This window comes from Drosophila persimilis, unplaced genomic scaffold (assembly GCF_003286085.1).
Source record: "Drosophila persimilis strain 14011-0111.01,24,50 unplaced genomic scaffold, DperRS2 tig00000653-arrow-arrow-pilon, whole genome shotgun sequence".
In the NCBI taxonomy this organism is placed as follows: domain Eukaryota; kingdom Metazoa; phylum Arthropoda; class Insecta; order Diptera; family Drosophilidae; genus Drosophila; species Drosophila persimilis.
Window position 1 is genome coordinate 232,930 of NW_020825330.1, and position 19,472 is coordinate 252,401.

The 19,472-nt window shown below is 48.1% G+C and overlaps 1 protein-coding gene and 1 pseudogene across 1 annotated transcript in view; both read left to right on the top strand.

Moving 5' to 3' along the window:
- Positions 1–19,472, top strand: part of LOC6601743 — a 56,163-nt gene that overhangs the window by 25,682 nt on the left and 11,009 nt on the right. The gene's annotated exons all lie outside the window — the stretch shown is intronic.
- On the top strand, positions 14,886–16,179 carry LOC6601744 (annotated as a pseudogene).

Consider the following 19,472-nt stretch of genomic DNA (forward strand, 5'->3'; position numbering starts at 1 on the left):
TAATTGAGAAACCAATTAAAATGGCAATGCGAGCGATTTGAGGCAATGAACACGATTACGCCTGACGACGACAGCGACAGAGACGACAACGACGATGACGACGACGACGACAACAACGACGACGACGACGACGACGACGACAGAGACGTCGCGCAAACGCAAAACGCCAAGCAATTAGGCAAGGAAACAGCACTCGCACTCGCACTCGCACCAAAGATAGATAGTGAGACGGAGAGAGGGAGGAGACGAAGTGCACACTCACAGACAAATGCATGCACAGACACGTCCGCACATTCTCATACGAGTGCAAATTAAACAACTGCGGTAGCGGATTGTGTTTTTAAAAAGTTTTTATTTTACTTCGAACTTCACTGATATAGATTTAAGTAGAGGGTCACAAAGGAATTCCGGGCCAAGGGATTGCGCGATCTTAATATTTAGCTAGACTTTGCGGTGTCGCTGCTGGATCAAGACTGATTTGAACTTTCTGATCTTTGCATCGTTGATCCCTTTCGGGAATCGTTTTTCTATAAACATTTCAATTGATTTCGCCATCCCGAGTATTAGATTTCGTCATCCAAAGAGAGAACTGTAAAAGGCCTAAAGTGCAGGATCTGCAGAAAGCCGGGAGTGAGATTGTTTATGAGAAGCCGGGTGTGGGCAAACATTGGTTTTCCATTTAGGCGAGTGTCAAAGAATGGGATTGCGGCGGGGGCGCTTGAGATTGTACATCTTAGAAATCAATTAGGCGGAGGCCCAAGATTGAAATTGTTTTCGTTTTGGAAAACCAAAGATTGTTTACAACTCGTATAAGAGCTCAATGGAATTGGGTACGTTAACTCCCCCCATTCTTAAATGTTTCGTCCCGATACATTTTGAAGTTCTGATAGAGCTCTAATTTCTTCTGACAGTATTTGAATGTTGCTTTCCACTATTTCTTCTGACGGTATTCTTATTGATTTAATAAGTACAAATTTGGTTAATTTATAGCAGAAGTAAAATAACATTAACAATATCAAAATGATTAAAAATAATGTTGTTAATGGTAAGGCCGTATTACCTAATGTTATAAGGGGATTTAAAATATTAACATTATCAAAAGAAAATTGCTTATCATTTGATTGTATATAATCAACTAATTCAAAATCGCTATATCTATGATGCGATATATATTTTAGAATTTTACCCTTATCATTTATGTGGCTTATATTATTTATTACAATTGTGTTGTTGAATATAAGGAGATACGATCCTAACAAAGTAGTATTGTCTACGATATTTTTGCCTGAAACTAATATGGCACCATCCTGAATGATGTCTATTTCTTTGTTTTTTTTCCCTTTTTTGGTCGAATGGTGAACTGTTAGTCCTAGGTTGTCGTTGGTTGAATCTTAAGGTATTAAAATTATTATTCCCTGAATTTCTGGGACCGCTGAATTGGTAGGCAAATTGGGCCCGAATGTTATTAGATTGCAATTCCTGTACCTTTGCTAAGGCATTCGGTAAATCTGGGGGATTCAATGAAAATAGGATTTCAGCAATGCCGCCGTTTAGGCCAGTGACAAAAATGCGTAAGGCATTGTCTCTAATTTTTTTATTTGATTCCTTGGTGATCTCACTGTCCTTTCCGTGAGTCATTATTGTCTTATTTATTAACAAGGTCATTTTCTTGTTAACCTCGTTATAGAAATCTATAATTGAAAGGTTCCCTTGTCGGAGAACGCTTAATTCCTGTTCTATTATGTAAATAGGTCTCTTGTCACTGTAAACAAAGTCAAGCCGTGAAAGTATGGCATCAAAATTTAGAACTGTCCCGTGGTTGGTCAGTGCGTCATGTGCTGGTCCTGTTATTTTGTTTCTCAAAATTGTTAATGCAATATAATATTGCTTACTTCCTTTCTTATATAACTTCACTGCAGTTTCTGCAGCTTCCCTCCATCCTACATATTGGTTTAATCCACCATTAAAAATTGGTAGGGATTCTATTACCTTCAATGTGGTGTCGTCTCTTATTGTCTCGTCTATTGTTTCTGCCTGATAATCCGATACCTGATCGGATTTAGTTTCTATTTGCTGTTTTAAATTTACAATTTGCTCTTGTACTTGTGAAATTTGAAGTGCTATCAATTGTTTGACCAGATCTGCTGTGAGATCGGTCCTTGCTTGAGAGTTAATCATTTTTAGTTTTTCAAAATCTAAAGTTAGCTGATCCACTTTTAATTTTTCTTATATGTTAGTTTTTATAATCTTATATATCCTAATTGAACTTATATATTTATTAATACAACTCTTGCTCACGAAATATCCGGTAGGGGTCGTCCTTCTTAGTTTGGCAGATCTTCGAACGGGTCTTCCTTCTTAAATTTCTTTGCTCAGCTGGGTCTTCTGGGGGTCTTCCTTCTTTGGCTTCGCTGATCGTTTCACTTTCTTTGTATTTTGGTTTTGTCGGTTTTGTTGGTTTTGTTTTTTTAAAAACTTTGGGTTTCTTTGGTTTTTTTTGTATTTACGAATTGCCTTGATTAGCTTTTTGTTTTATTTGTATTTTGCGTTGTATTTGTATTTGTATTTGTATTTGTATTTGTATTTGTATTTGTATTTGTTTTTGCACACCCTAAGCTCCGGTTTGTTTCCTTTTTATCTCACTTTTTTTATCTATATCACACAGTCACTCCGCGTTTTTAATTTTGAAGGATTTATTCCATTAATTAATTGTCCTTCGGGTTTCGGCACGACGCAACACTTTTATCATTCGGTGCTTTTTAGACAACGTCGCCCCACGTTGGGCGCCAATTAAACAACTGCGGTAGCGGATTGTGTTTTTAAAAAGTTTTTATTTTACTTCGAACTTCACTGATATAGATTTAAGTAGAGGGTCACAAAGGAATTCCGGGCCAAGGGATTGCGCGATCTTAATATTTAGCTAGACTTTGCGGTGTCGCTGCTGGATCAAGACTGATTTGAACTTTCTGATCTTTGCATCGTTGATCCCTTTCGGGAATCGTTTTTCTATAAACATTTCAATTGATTTCGCCATCCCGAGTATTAGATTTCGTCATCCAAAGAGAGAACTGTAAAAGGCCTAAAGTGCAGGATCTGCAGAAAGCCGGGAGTGAGATTGTTTATGAGAAGCCGGGTGTGGGCAAACATTGGTTTTCCATTTAGGCGAGTGTCAAAGAATGGGATTGCGGCGGGGGCGCTTGAGATTGTACATCTTAGAAATCAATTAGGCGGAGGCCCAAGATTGAAATTGTTTTCGTTTTGGAAAACCAAAGATTGTTTACAACTCGTATAAGAGCTCAATGGAATTGGGTACGTTAACTTGCATGTGCGAGAAGCAAGGAACGCCAATTAGCCGGCCAGCGTCACGTTGACGCCGGCAGCGACGTCGACGACAAGTTTGTTTCGATTTTAGAATTTATTTCGGTCAACGGTGTTTATTTTTAATTATTTCACGAGCGGTGGCAGCGGGGAGGGGTGCCGGCAGGGCGAGTGGGAGATCGACTTTGAGATAATTGCACAGATTTCTTGTCTCTTTTCGTCCCCGTGTGCCGTGTGTTGATCGATCGATTGTGGCGGGGTGTGTATGGGTGTGCATGGGTGTGCATGGGTGTGTGTACTTGTGTGTGTGTGTGTGTGAATGAATGAATGCTCGTTGTTGCTTGGCAGAGTGCCACCGCGGAGACGGGGAGCGGGCGGCAGAGTGTTGATGGATGTGTCAGAGATGTGTTCGACAAGAGTTAACATTCGCCCGAACATTTGAGGCATGGAATCTCTTCTCCGACGAACCTCCGACCGCAAATACTCGTAAAGATGAGATTAGCACTCGCCGGGCGATAGATATTCCGGAGATAAGATAGGGGATAATGAGTGCTTGCTTTTTTATATCATAACTAATGCCATCTCCGTTTCGACCTCTTCTCTCTCTTTCCAGGTAAGTGTTCAGCCACAAACACCACCGACACCTCAGCTCGGATTTGCGTAGGTAAACAGCTTGAGAAGCGCATAGATCGGTTTCCTGGCTTCTTCATTCTCCTTGTTCTTTGCTCCCTCTATCTCCTCTCTCTCTTTTGGGGCTGTCTGCCGTAAAAACAGCCCCACCAACGGCAACGGGAGCGGCAGCGGCAGCGGCGGCGAAATTGCTCGTAAAAATTCAGCCCGCCTGGTGGACTGCGGGGGGAAGAGTGGGGGAGGGAGGGAGCTAGGTCTTAATCAGCCAAAAACCAAAAACAAATGAAGGTTGCTTTTTGTGCATATTTTAAGTCTAATTAAGCCACAAATTATGAACGTTTTGTCGCCCGGTCGTCGATGGCGCCGCTGCCTTTGGCCTTTCCGAAGACTTAACAGAGTCTTAACGGTTCCGCTAATGCCGTTGTGGCTCCTACAGCCCCCACAAGTGCGATACGGATACGTGGGTTCATCAATCAATGAGGAAATGCTTCATTAAGAGACGTTTAAGCACTAAAGCGGAACGGCTCCTATGCGGCAGGGGGTGGGCGGTTCCATCTATTGAAGCTCCTGCTCTTGGCCGTGTTGCCGATTGCCGATTCTCTTTGGATTCCCTCGACTATTACTGGGCGTTATTACTGCAGCAGCGGATACTCCTCGATAATGGAAGCACACCGTTATGTGTTCATTCCGCGCTTGGAAATTCTTGCATTTTTCAATGAGGGGTCGTGGGGGTCCTTGGGTCGTCATCCCTAGGCATCTCCAGCGCAGGGTCTCCTTTTCTACCTTTCCAGTTTCCAGATTTCCAGTTTCAGTTTTTTACGCCTCTCGCTTTATTTTTGATAAGCGGAGAGTCACCAGATTCTGTATTCTCCTCTCTGTTGCATGGACTGTGGGATTGGAGAGGGGAGGCAGATGAGTGGTGCCATTAGGCATCGCGCGATGCTGATAATTTCAATTAAAACTAATTAAATCTATTGAACACACAATATAATGGGAGTGCCAGTACCAGGGCTCTTGCTGGGGACTGTGCGGGCCAGAGGCAGGGGCAGAGGCCGGGGCAGAGGCAGGGGCAGAGGCAGGGGCAGAGGCAGGGGCAGGGGCAGGGGCAGGGGCAGAGGCCCATTAAATGCAACACTGACAAAATTAATTGCCGCTTTTTCGCATTTGGCAGTGCAACAAACGAAAATGTCAAGCCAGACGGACGCCGAAAAACAGACACTAAAAGAAAAGAAAGCCAAAAATTATGCGCCGCCACTGCTCTCCCTCCAAATTGGGGGACGGGGGGTGTGGCCGACTCTGAATCCGTCGTCTGCATTGCAAATTAGCAATTGCCGCCACAGCCACAGTCGCTGCCACAGTCGCTGCCACAGGCACAGGCACAGGCACAGGCACAGCCGCTGCTGTTGCTGTTGCTGTCGTCAGCGGAAGTTGCTGCAGAATTTGTGGAGGAAATGACTTTGGATGATGTTTGTGTCGCTGCGGGAATTAGATTACTTGTGGCAGAGCAGAGCTGAGCAGAGACGGGGACAGGGGACAGAAGACAGGGGGCTACACGCTCTGCAACAGTTTGTTGTATGACCCACAATCGTCTGGCACGTTGCACGTTGCACGTTGCATGTTGCATGTTGCGGCAGACGCAAATTATGCTAATTGAGAGGAGAGCGCCAGGAACCAGCAGAAGTCGATCAAACGACTGCAAACGATCCAATCGGAGATCCAATCCTGCATCCAGCCAGGGGTCTTCTGGTCTTCGGGTGGAGCCCCACCTCCGGACTCCTCCTTTGTACATGTGGGAGCTGCAGGAGAAGATTAATAGGAGAGGGAGGAGCCCCGGCAAAGGAAGGAGTGAGAGGATTACACAGAGTTACAGTGCCGCACATTACAGCTACAGAAGAAAATCAGAGAGGGTATCGAAATCACGTGAAGAATGTCTATCGGCTATCGATTATCAACTATACATCTAACAGTGATTGGTTAACAGTGAGCAGGTAATAGCGATCGGTTAAGAGTGAACCGTTAACAGTGATCGGTTAAGAGTGATCGGTTAATAGTGATTGGTATACAGTGATCCGTTAATAGTGATAGGGAGTAAGCTACAAACAGCGCCGACAACAGTTATAAGTCCAGTCAGTGGAAGAGTGGAACAGTGGAACCGACCCGTTAACAGTGATAGTCGGACGCGCTGTTAACAGTGACAGTTGCAGTACAGGAACAGTAGCAGGGCATCCCTCTCCCTTCTCTCTCTCTCTCTCTCTCTCTCTCTCTCTCTCTCTCTCTCTTCTCTGTTGGCAACTAACAAATGACTTTTACATTTCACTCCACTAATGGATCAACATGTGCCACGTTGCAAGCAGAGGAAGCAAAGATACACAGGCAGAGGCCCAGGCACCGGCAGAGGACCAGGCACAGGCAGAGGCACATAATGTGTCCAAATCATGTTACAAAACAATTTAGCAAACAAACTGTCCAAAACATGACAACTTAAAGCGTCGCTTCAGACAGGAAGAAGGGACGCACAGGCGAAGGAGCAGAGGCAGAGGGAAGGGCGGAGTGGCAGAGTGGCAGAGTGGCAGAAGCATAGCTTATGTTGCTGCCACTGATGTTGCTGCCGCTGCCGCTGCTGATGTTTGTGTTTGACGTTGATGAGTCCGAGCGTATTGTGAATGACATTTGAGAACGAGACACGAGACACGGGACTGTGGGGCGGGGCGAGTGCTGTGTGGCATGACGATGGTGGCTCTCAAAAGAGAGATTTCAATGCTGACAAATTGTATTATTTTTGTTAATTTTTACACACACACGCACACGCACACGCACACACTAGTGCATCCATGGCGTGTGGAAAGCGAACTTTGTAATTAAATCAGTTGCAGGCAACCCTTTTTGGTGCCCACCCCTCGGCTCAGCTCGGCTCGGCAGGGGAGGGATGGCTTTTCCTGCTTTTCATAGTTCCCCCCCTCCCAATACTCGTATCACCCTTCTGGAAAGTCCATAAATATTTCAAGTTCATGCTTAAGAATACGCTTAGTCGCGAAGGCGAGAGGTGACGTCTCCCCGCCTCCCCGCCTGCCTGTCGGCCTTGCAACCTGCTGATTGTCAAGCCTAAAACTGAAATTACAGCTGTGGCGCGGACTGTACTGCTGTGCTGCTGTACTGCCGAACTGCTGTGCAGCAACCCTTTTTCCTTAAGCGGCAGAAGCACGCAACGCCACACGATTATATATTACATACATACACGACTGACTCTCGCGGGGCATGCAACATCGGGGCGATACATAACTGTGCACATGATAATGTCATAAAATTAAATGGCCACACTTGTTCCTGCCTCTGCTGCATGCCACACTGCCGCTGCTGCTTTAATTAGAGTTTTTCCAGGGAGCACAAAGGAAAGGAAAGGCAAGGAAAGGAAAGGAGCTCCTTCTTTGGCCGACAAGGAGCCAGGGCTACGGCTATAAATATTATAATTATCAAAAAGTGCAGCCAGCAATGTGCCTGCCCCTCTGCCTCGTTTCTGCCGCGCTTCTGCCGCGCTTCTGCCTCCTTCTGCGACGAACGTCGACGAGCAATCGTAATTGAGTTAATTAACACGCCACAAAACGCGGCAGGCGATGCGAGTGGGGTGGTGTGAGCTGTGCTGTGCTGTGCTGTGCTGTGCTGTGGTGTGGTGGGGGGAAGAAAGGGGCCAAAGCAGCAGGCATTTAATTGCTTGTACAAAATAATAACAGCAACAGCAACATGGAGAGGCAGTTGCAAACGCAAGAGCAGCAGCAGCAGCAGCAACATGTTGCCAGCGGCATTGCTTAACTGCGCCGCAAGAAGATCAAGGCAAGGAGAGAGAAGGAGCCCTCACTAATGAGGGCAGGGGGGGAGGAGTAAGTCGAAGGAGCGAGAAGGACAGGGAGAAGGATGATGAACCAGATGTGGTGGAGGTTCGCTTTTAATCGACTGCAATCGAATCAGTAAATGCCTTGCTATCGTTAATCGATTATTATTTAGACCAAGGTAGAGGTCTTGTGTTTTTGTTATCACTTGATCGGTTGTTCATCAATCGATCAGAGATCGATTTGCCAAATTTTTGCTTCACTTATCGAACAGTTATCAGTTATCGAACAACGAGTATCGGCTACTAGCTATCACTTCTCGATTGCCGGCTATCGATTGCCATCAGGCATTGTTTTCGATTATCGCAAGTAGCCATCGGTTCTCGATTTCGGCTTGTGACTATTGGTTATCGGTTATCGATTACGATTACAAGCAATTGGGCTACTGGCGGTTGCATCATTGGATGGCAATCAGCTTTGCATGAGGATCTGAACTTTCTCCCAGTGTCATGGGGCATAGGGCATGGGGCTGGTGGGGCTAGTGCTGGTGCAAACTGACACAAGGCTGCAAAAATGATGACTAGCAACTGAAGCAGCAACAACATTGCAACAGCAGGCTCAGGAGAAGAAGCAACTGCACCAACAACTTGCAACAACAACAACAGCGACGACGACGACGACGACGACGACATCATTAAAAGTCCAAAAGCAAAACAATTATGGAACTCATTGAAGCCAATTATTAGTAACCACAGCAGCGACAGCGACAGCGACAGCAGCAGCAGCAGCAGCAGCAGCAGCAGCAGCAGCAGCAGCAGCGGCAGCGGCAGCGGCAGCAGCAGCAGCAGGAGTGGGGCATGCAACAAGTGGCTGGTTGTCGATGAAGAGAAGAGCAAACAAGCGGCAACAAAAGGGGGAGCACACAAAAACTGAAAGTCCCCTTTAGCTGAACCTCCCGGAGTGTGTGCTGCCACACTGCCACAGCCAATGGTGGTGGCAAAGGAAGAGGTAGGGGCAGAGGCAGAGGCAGAGGCAGGCTGCGACTACTGTGTGGCAGTACAGTAGCAAAAACACAACAAAAGACATGTGGCAAAAAGGGCAAACAGTAGCAGTAAGAGGCAATGGCAAGCGGCAGGAGGCAGGAGGCAGGAGGCAAGAGGCAGAAACAACAAACATTGTTAATGAAGCTGCCAAGGAATGCAGACGCTGAAGACTGAAGACGTTGCAAAGACGAAGACGCAGATGAAGACGAAGACGAAGATGAAGCGAAAGAGGAACTGGGGCGTGTTGAGAGGAGGGGAGTGCGCGCCACTTCACACATAAATGGGAGCAACATGTTGCCGGTTGTCAGAGACCGAGCCACGGGCACAGGCACAGGCACATGCACAGGCACAGGCTCATGCAACATGCTGAGTGGCGTGCCTCGCCGCTCTGCCGCTTGCTACAATTAAGTTCCATAAACTCCACATAAAAGGCAGGCATCGGACAGCAGCAGCAGTGGAGAGTCGGCGCTGGAGTCGTCGTTGGAGTCGGGACTCCATGTGGCAGTTGCAGTTGCAGTTGCACGGACAGAAGAGATCACGGCCGCGCGTCGATGCCTCCTTAATAATGTCATAAAAATTAGAACGGCGTATTAATTGGCAGCGCCGCAGCAGAGGAGCAGCAGCAGCAACATGTGGCACTGCCACTGTGTGTGGGAGCCGCAACATGTTGCCTAGCCGCCGCTGTTGTTGCCTTTTGGCATTTTTTTGCTGCCGCCGCACGGTTCGACTGCAATTTTGCGCAAATAAAATAAATTGGCAGCCAATTAAGCGAAAAGTTGCTGTTGCTGTTGCTTTTGCTGCTGCTGCTGCTGCTGCTGTGGCACTGTGGCAGGAACGTGGACTGCGACTGCGACTGGGACTGGGACTGGGACTGGATGCCGTACCATACATATCGCAGAACAAAAGCATAAAGTTAGCAAATTAAACGCGAAGATGGTGCCCAAAAGAGGGAGAGAGGGAGAGACTAGCGGAAGCTGGGAGAAAAAATCAAATTTAATTAACGAAAATGATGAGCCACAGTGGGAGAGAGCAGGAGACATGGGACAGGAGAGGGAGAGGGAGCGAGTGAGAGGGATACTCCCTTGGAATGCCCTTGGAATAGATTTGGATTGGTGGATTGGAGAGCTCTCTCTTGGTGTCACATCCCAAGAATGAAGAACAGATTCCGGCAGATCCTGGAGGCTTCCCACATTTCGGGGCCCAGCATGTGTGGGAACTAGGGAAACCCTGTGGAGTGGAGGAGGTCATCTGTGTGTGGAATGAATGGTGGAATGGGAGCATACTCCAGATGCGCCAGGGATATTCCCGTCATGACATTACAGGGTATACTCTGCAGGCGGCTTCATAGGCGTCTATGCGTCTATTCTTAGCCTCTCATTTGGTCACTCAGTGGATTCGTTTGGAACTCATTGAATCATTCATTCATTCATTCATTCGTTTAGTTTGTTAGCCAATTACATCGACAAAATCTTATATGATCGCGCAAATTGTATTTTTATTGCCAATTATTTTATTTATTTCGCTTTTGTTGATGTTTTTTTCTGTTTTTTTTTTCCGTCCGTTAATTGAATCTCACAGTGAATGACGCGCGCCAGGCGACGGTTAAATGTTGTGAGAGTCGTCGATTCTTTTGCGATAGCCGGACGATCATGACGATGAGGTATGATGAGGTATGATGAGGTATGATGAGGTATGATGAGATATGATGAGGTATGAGGGGGCATGCCTCCTTTCCGAACTGTTCGAGGGTTCACTGGAGGAGTACGTAATCCTTCCCAGATCCGCCCCCGCAGTAGTGTGTTCCTTGAGTCGTTTATGCCTCACTCCGAACAGCAACAAAATGTCGTGACATGTGGAGATCTCCCCGTCTGTGCCCATGCCCCGCTCTCTCTCTCTCTCTCTCTCTCTCTCTCTCTCTCTCTCTCTCTCTCTCTCTCTCTCTCTATGCTCCCCCATTCTGCTTCCGTGGCTGCTCTTTGCTGCATTTGAATGTTAATTCCATAAAAATGATATTCAATTAATTGTCATTTTGTTGTCGTTTCTGCCGTTTTGTTGATTATTTTACGATCTGTTCCGCCCGCCTGCCCGCCTGCCCCCTGGCCACTGCTCGATGCTCGAGGCTCGACGGTGAATCGCGTTTGTTCAATCATTAATTATCCAACAATCAACAATCTATACACTTAATTTGTATTCAATGCAATTAAAGCGCCGATTGCCCGACAATTTTGCTTAGATTTTTATTTCAAGTGTTGTCGTTGTCGTTGTCGCTGTCGCTGTTGTTGTTGTTGCTGTTGCTGTTCGTTTCTGTCAATTAGCGTTTAATTTCGATGGGACAAATATGTTTATGCTGCGATCGAGAGGGGGAGAGAACGAGCATAACATATCTCTGTTAGCAGAACATCGCGAGGAAGCACCCGGACTCGACTCGATGTGAGATCTCTGTTGAGGCCAGGCCTCAGGAGCGCGGGACAAGGGAGGAGTGCAAAAGGGACTGCTCGCTCGAGAGCGAACAAACCAAAAACAAATCGCACGTCTGTGTGCGTGTTCCACTGTCGCAGAGCGAGCTCTGCACATAACATGTGTCACCACTGTTACTGCTAAGCGGGACTGCTGACGCGTTAACAGAGCCCTGGCCTGCTGTTACTTTTACAGAGCGCTCGCATTTACAGAGGACTGTTATTACAGCTGCTGTGGCGCTGCTGCTGTGCTGTTGTTGGGATATTTTTCATGCTCAAATAAACAATATTCAAATTTCGATTAAACGTCATTGCAAATAATTGCGAAATTAAATTAACAGCCGCGCAATGGCGGCATAAAACATACAAACACAGACACACAGCGGTGGCAGGAGAAACAGAGGGACGGACGGACAGATGGACATATGCACAGCAATTCGTGTGCATATGATAATTAAAAACAACAATAAAGCACGAGGGGAGAGAGGCAGAGCGGGAGAGGGACGGAGAAGACGCGGGGCACACGGGGAATGCAAAGCACAAAAAATGCGGAAAGAAATGCAAACCGAATTTGAATAAAAAACGAAAAAAAAGCGAGCCGATAGAGAGGCAAAAGGAGAGCACCGATAGAGCGAGAGAGAGCGAGAGAGGAAGAGAGAGAGAGTAAACCCCGGCGTAAACACAGTCGATTGCACTTGAGTAATTTCATATAAAACATAACCAAGCAGAAAGGATATTAATAAACCGACGATAAACCCCGCTCTCGCCCTCCCCCTCGCCCCCACTCTCTGCACAATGCAGTGGCGTCCCCGCGAATATTTAACGGCGAGAGCGAGAATCGCCCCAAAGGGGGATTGCGACGCCTCTGCCCTGTACACAAAGCCAAGTGCCTGACATTGGCAGCAGTTGTTGCTGTTGCAGCATTGGGCGCCGCGGCCACTGCTGCTGCCTGCTGCCCCATCAAGTAAATCAGTGTCCAATGTGTAAATAATTTCCATTTGAATGAGCAATTGTGCATTTTTAACCCATCCATACATCCCATACACACACACAAACACACACACATGCACACGCACACAGATGCACCATACGAGAGGGGGCACAGCAGATGCACAGATGCACACACCATCCACATCCACATCCACATCCACATCGACATGCTATTCATCTGCAGACATCGGCATAGCCGTAGCCATCGTAGCCATCGTAGCCATCCGTTGGAACGTTGCACGTTTAAAATCACATGAAATTTTATTAAAATGAAGTAAATATGGTGTAAACGTGCTGATAAAACGGTTCGTGCTCAGCTGTGCAGAAGGAAAAGGTGGAAAGAAGGTCCGGGACCGAGGACCGCACAGAGAAGGGGAGGGATGCACATGAGGCACCCTCTGCCTATCGAAACAGAGATGATAGTCATGCGTGTGCTATCGATACCCTTTCGATACCTGCTCTCTGAGTCATCTTTGAGTATCTGCACTTTCACAGGGGCTGCTGCATAGGGATTCCGAATCCATTTGACAAGAAGCAGCATGGTTACGCCATGCTCCTCGTTGAATGGTATTGCCCAACAAAATTGATGAGTCATCGATTACCCATCGATTGGCAGTCTCTGAAAAGTGCAGCTCATACAAAAGTCGACCACCAGAGACCAGGGAAGAAAATCGTTTTATGAGGCGGCACTGCATAAAATCGCTTATGTAAATATGTCTTTTCCTTTTCCCCTCCCTCTCTCTCATGCTCTCTCTCTTTCCACCGATTAACGCTTAAATTGCAGTGCACTGCTCTCTCTCCTTCTCTTTCCCTGTCGCGTAGTGGCCGGTGGCCAGTGGCCAGTGGACGATGTGATGTGCTCTGTTATTAATGACATTGCAAAATGTTAAGAGACGTTTGTGGGATGTGGAGGATGCCACTGATGCCGCCACTCAGAGGATGATGATGATGCTGCTGCTCCTCCTGCTCCTCCTGCTCCTCCTGCCAGTTAACCTTTATTTAATGTGTCTGTAATTTTCGATTCGATTCGTAAATGTAATTAACTGTAATACTGCTCCCTCCCCTTCCCTTTATCGCGTTTTCCGCCTTGGGTTTGTGTGAGAGTGTGTGTGTGGTCAAGTGGGAGAAGCAGAAGGAGAGCAGGCGGAAGGGTGGGCTGGGGCGCACAGGGCGGACTCCTCTTTTTATCTACGTCTTCAAACAAACACAAATTAAATCATCAATTATTATCATCACTCTTGTATGACACACATCTGTACATATGTGTAACCGTACATACAGTCCATACAGTACCTACAGCAGGTATAGCAGGTATAGCAGGTACAGCAGGTACAGCAGGTACAGTACGAGGGCTGATATTGGAGCCTCGAAAAAGTCTGGTAGCTGCTGGAACAAGCCCACATACCACATGTATAACCTTCTGTTGTACCGTCTTGTACGCTTGATATCGATTAACGATAAGCAAAGCGATAAGCATCCCGCTTCGATTGGTGTACGATAACTATCGAACTATACGATCGTGAGCCATGCTTCAGAAGATAACACAGATTACGGATAATGGATATGAGCCCGAAAAAAAGCAGCTGTCGACGGTGTGGTGTTTCCAAGCTAGCCGCAAATGCCACAACGAGTGGCCGATAGTTCTTGGAAAGTGGAGGAAAACCAACCTGCAAATACGGACTGTGGGTCAGGTCCCACATCTAATAGGGTCTTTTTGGCCTCGAAAGAGGCTGATGAAGTCTTGCCCAGCGATTTGTACATCCTTCTGGGTGCGAGAATAGGTCTAAAAGCGTTGAGGGTATGGGTATTCATCGTCTTGGAGAATGTTTGGTAAAGTCAATAGAACCATTTTCAAGCAACAACAAAGTTGGTTCTTTTCATAGTTGGGCCAGAAACTCAAACAGCAGTCTACGTTCCACGTACTACCACGTACCACTGTGCACATACAGATACAGATACAGTTACAGATTCAGATACTCGTATTCATCGTTCATCGTTCATCGTTCATCGTTCACTTCTTTCTGTATTGAATGTACAAATATATGAATGGCAGCGAGAATGGCACTCGCTGAGTGCTGATCAAACAACAATTGACACAGTTCTCCAACAACAACAATAAAAGTGGGAGCAACAATGGAACCAGCAGGGTCTCCCTTCCTCTTTCTTTCTCCCACTTTTCGTTGTTTGTGCGTGCTTTTCTGTCGATTGATTAACGAAATAATGAAGGGAAAAGGGCAATCGTCTTAGCGGAAATCAATAACTCAAACAGGTGCCTGTATTGGCCTGTAGAATACTTACTTATCGATTATTTATCGATAGCTTAAATATTAATGAAAACTCATATTCGTCTGGAGAACTAGTGTCAAAGAAAATCCGATTGCTTGCCGATTTCTCCGAACGCTTCTTAGATGAGTACTAGATCTGAATCGGAGTTCTCGTGTTCCTAGATCTGCCTGCCATGGATGTGCTTTGCGAGTTCCGAGTACCTACTTTTTATCAGCCATACAGTCATACTCGTAAACGTATAGCTTCAACATTCATAGACATTCAGTCGGCATTTTACTGTGATCAGAATCCTTAACTGAAACTGCTTGACGATCCTACGACTGCCCCCAACGTTCAATTTTGTGAGCGATTTGCAAAAGGCCTTGATCATGGACGCCGACGGCGAGACACGCGGTCCTGCCCCGCGCTGGAAGAAGAAGCTGGAGGCGGCCCCATACAATGGCAGCTTAAGCGGCCTCCAGGAGGCCCCCACCAAGACCCCCGGCAAGAGCAGCGGGGGCGATCGGAGGAGCAGGAAGTCGACGAAGACGCCAGGCGGTGGCGATCGCTTTATACCGAATCGCACGGCCACCAGCTTTGAGCTGGCGCACTTTCTGGTGAATAAAGAATCGGGCGACGGATCTGATGAGGAGAACAGCAACAGAAGCAGCAGCAGCAGCAGCAAAGAGGCCAATGTCCTGGCCTCGGCCCACAAGGCAACGCGACAGAAGCTCATCTCGCAGGTGGCCCAAGTGGCCGGCAGCAGCACGGCTGGCGTCGTGTGCTATCACGCTGGCTCGGTCGCCTGGATACAGTAGGGCAAGATCTTGGCCATTGGCAACAGCAGCGGCGCGGTGGAGCTCTGGGACTGCTCGGTGGAGAGGCGTCTGCGCGTCATGTGCGGCCACAGGGCCCGCGTCGGCTGCTTGGCCTGGAACTCCTTCCTGGTTTCGTCTGGCAGCCGCGATGGAACCATTATCCATCACGATGTGCGCTCGCAGGACCACAAGATCTCCTTCTTGGCCGGCCATTCGCAAGGGGTATGCGGGCTGAAGTGGTCAACGGATTTCCAGTACCTGGCCAGCGGCGGCAACGACAACCTGGTGAATGTCTGGTCGCTGGCCGACAGCGGCGTGGGCACGGCCACCAATGCCCTCCACAAGTTCAGCGAGCACCAGGCGGCCGTGCGCGCCCTGGCGTGGTGCCCCTGGCAGGCCGGTACTCTGGCAACTGGCGGCGGCACTGCCGATCGCTGCATCAAGCTCTGGAACGTCCGCAATGGCTCGCTGATCAAGTCGGTCGATTCGAAGTCGCAGGTCTGCGCCCTGCTCTTCTCCCGACACTACAAGGAGCTGATCTCGGTCCACGGCTTTGCCGATAATCAGTTGACCATCTGGAAGTATCCCACGATGGCGAAGCAGGCTAATCTGACGGGACACTCGGCGCGGGTCCTGCAAATGGCCATGTCCCCCGACGGCAGCACTGTGATCAGTGCCGGTGCGGATGAGACAGTGCGCTTGTGGCCCTGCTTTCCCCCGGACCCACTGGCAGCCAAGAAGCCCTCGGACAGTGGCAGCAGCAGGGCCAAGCAAAGCCTCTTCCGGCAGAGCATTCGCTAGAGCTGCTCGTTGTCCAGCACTAGCCAACACCGTTATATCATTGTAGTAGTTCCCTTCTTGTTTGCGTTCTGAGTTAAGAGTTACAATATTTGTCATCCTCTGTTCCAGGACTACAAATTTGTATATTTTAAATTCAATTAAATGCGTTACTTTACTGCCCGTTTGCTGTGCACCAAGCGACGACACTAGATGGATGCTAGAAGATACTGGAATATACTAGATACTAGATACTTTATTTAGTTGAAGTTTGAAGTTTAAGGAGATCTTTTCTCGTTCCTTCTCTGTCTGTCTCCCCGTCTTCATTGAGACAAGCAGACGGACGGACAGAAAGGTGGACAGACAGCTGCTAACGATCGGCATGGCGACATATGCTCGCTTAATGCTCGCGCATTCGATCGACGATCGCTTGCAACTGTGGCAGCTGTGGCAACTACAGAGTACGAGTTAGCTGCAAATAAAACAAATAACTCGACTGCCAATCGACTGATCCGTGGACTTGCTGCACTCCGCATTCTCCTATTTTGCGCTAATTAATGCGTTTTCCACAAAATTTGCAATTTGCGCGCAAATAGAAATTGCTTCGACCGCCGACCGCCGACCGCCAGATCGGATCGGATCGGAATCGGAATCAGACTTGAATCGTATTGGAATGAAATGGAACTGGAAAGAGAGAAGAGAGAAGCGAGAAACGAGAAACGAGTTGTGGCTGTGAAAGACGGAAGAGGGGCGAGGGGGAGGGAGGGTCCGGGGGCACAACGGGAGTACGGCCGGACGCACAATTAATTAAGTTGACGTTGACGTTGTTCAACGCTGCTGGTGCTGCCTGTGCTGTGCCCCATTGCAATCGTCTAAGAATCAATGTAATTAGTGGATGTGGAGGCCAATGTGGAGTCCATGGAGTCCGTGGAGTGCAGCAAGAGCAGCAAGACAGCAGGTGCTGATCGTGATGCTGCCTTGAGGAGCATTTCCTTTTGGTATCATTTATGATTAGGTGGCATGCCGGCAGTTAACTCAGTCGAATGGAGTCGAGTCCAGTCAATGCAATGCGATGCGATGCGATGCGATGCGAGTGGAGTTGGAGTCCCAGGCAACAGGCAGCAGCCAACAGGCAACAGGCAACAGCCAACAGGCAACAGGCTGCAGAAAGAGCCAACGATGCAGCCATCGTTTAATTACAACCGCCACGCATTTGGAGCCAACTCCATAGAGCAGTGGCAGCCGAAGCCGAAGCAAAAGCAGCAACAGCAGCAGCAGCAGCAGCATCCGTTACCATTATGGCCAAGTTAATTGAACGTAATTGCCAGCCACTTGAGAGACGAGACGGCAACGAGAGAGCCATTGCCATCGTTCAGCTCAAACTCAAACTCCAACTCCAATTCCGGAGTCGCAGTCTCTGAAGTCTCTGAAGTCTGAAGCCCGCAGCGGAGCAGAGTGTTAAAGCCTAATTGAAACTGTCAGATGGGGATGCGAATGGGGCGATATAGGGGTGTGGTGAGGGGTGGGAGCACTCCGAAATATCGGGAGATGCGCAGCACGCGGCTGGGGAGAAACCCCCTCAAATCTAAAAAAATCAATCGATTGATTTCAATCACTGATCACTTCGATTAATTTCGATTGCTGATCGATTAGAGTATCGATTAATACAGATTATGATTACTGTGGGCTGTTTATCGATCGATTCCGATTAAATACAGATCATCGACAGACGATCGATTAAATATCGAACAAGCCCCACATACGTTCCACTGCGATGCCACTGACGGCAGTTTCTCCACAAACACACAGATCTTTGACTCGCGGATTATCTTCGACTCTGCTCTGACCTGCTTGGCGGATGCTTTCACCTAATTAACGCCGCTTCATGGTTTCATGGCTTCATGGCAGCGTGCAACGTGCCACTGCCACTGCCACTGCCACTGCCACTGCATTTGGCATTGTGTGGCAATTAAGCTCTATTTGCGGCCGCGGCCGCGGCTTCGGCTGTGGCCTTAACGACTGCTTCAGTGCACTGCATTGCACCCCGAGTGGACTCTCGCCCCCTTCTCCTGCGCCTCCTCTGCGCCGTTGGAGGATCGCTGGAGAGCGTGGATCGGATATTAGCGCTCTGGGCTTTGCACATTGACGAGTGCGTGTCATCCTGTGTCCCCCACCCCCCTGCGTTGGACGGACGGCTGGACGGATCGGATCGGATCCATTCTCCAGTGTTCTCTGGCAGTCCATAAAAGCGCAATTTGTCGTAATTGTTTAAGCAGAAAGAAGTAACAGCACAAAGCGACAACAAAACGACACAAGGCATAAAACAACTTAATAAAAATTCCACTTCCATGTCGTACATCGTGTCGTCCCGGTCCGTCCGGCCAATCGAGTGGGGAATGGAGACTGGGAATGGGACACCGACCGGAGGGATGCCGGAATGGCAATAGGATTCATCCATTGGATTTCTGGCTGGGATTCCATTCATCCACACACCCACCCACACATCCAACGCACAAATCAAATACAACGAAGAGCGCGCAATGTGTCGCTGACGCGTCCCTGAACTGGCGGGGGAGGCGGTGTGCGGCATAAATCTCACTTGGAACTTTTTGTTGGGGATAAGTAGAAGTGGCAGCAGGAGCAGCAGGACCAAATCAAAATGTCTAACAAATAGATTAACAAATAACGAGAATAACTACGGGCCCGCAGCGTCCATATGTTGCCACCGTGCCACACACCATAAGCACCGATATAAATGGCGAGGGCACATAACTGTAGCAGCAAAATGAGGCATAAATCACACGGCGAGAACAAAGCGGTAGAGGGAAAGGGCAGGAGTGAGGCGGGGGCAGAAGGGGAGGAAGGGGAGGAAGCCGGGTGGCAGGTTTCGCTGAAGAAACAGCAAACGAAACACTCAATACCACTTAGCCTCATAACCGGAATCGGAATTGCAATCGAAAATCGAAATCACAATCGAAAAGGAAAGCTGAAGCGGAAGCCGAAACGGAATCATAGAGAGGGAGGAGCACCACCCGAGATTTGGGAAGACGAAAAAAGGGTCTTCGATATACCATAACTATCCACCTATCGCGGCTTCCCCAAAAAGTACCTTTCGCTCTCATTCGTTCGTGTCTTCATTTCATCCGAAGAGATATCTTGTAGGACATGGGGATTGGGACACCATCAAGTGGTGCCCGAGCGACACCCAGACTGAGGGGCGCTGCCGCAGGACGCGCGTCGAACGAGCATAATAAATGAGATGTTCCTTCGGTATCCCTCTTGGAGGGCAAGGATAATGGAATTTTGTGTTGCTGTTTCGGTCGCCTGCGGCCTGCGGCCTGTGTGGGGCAC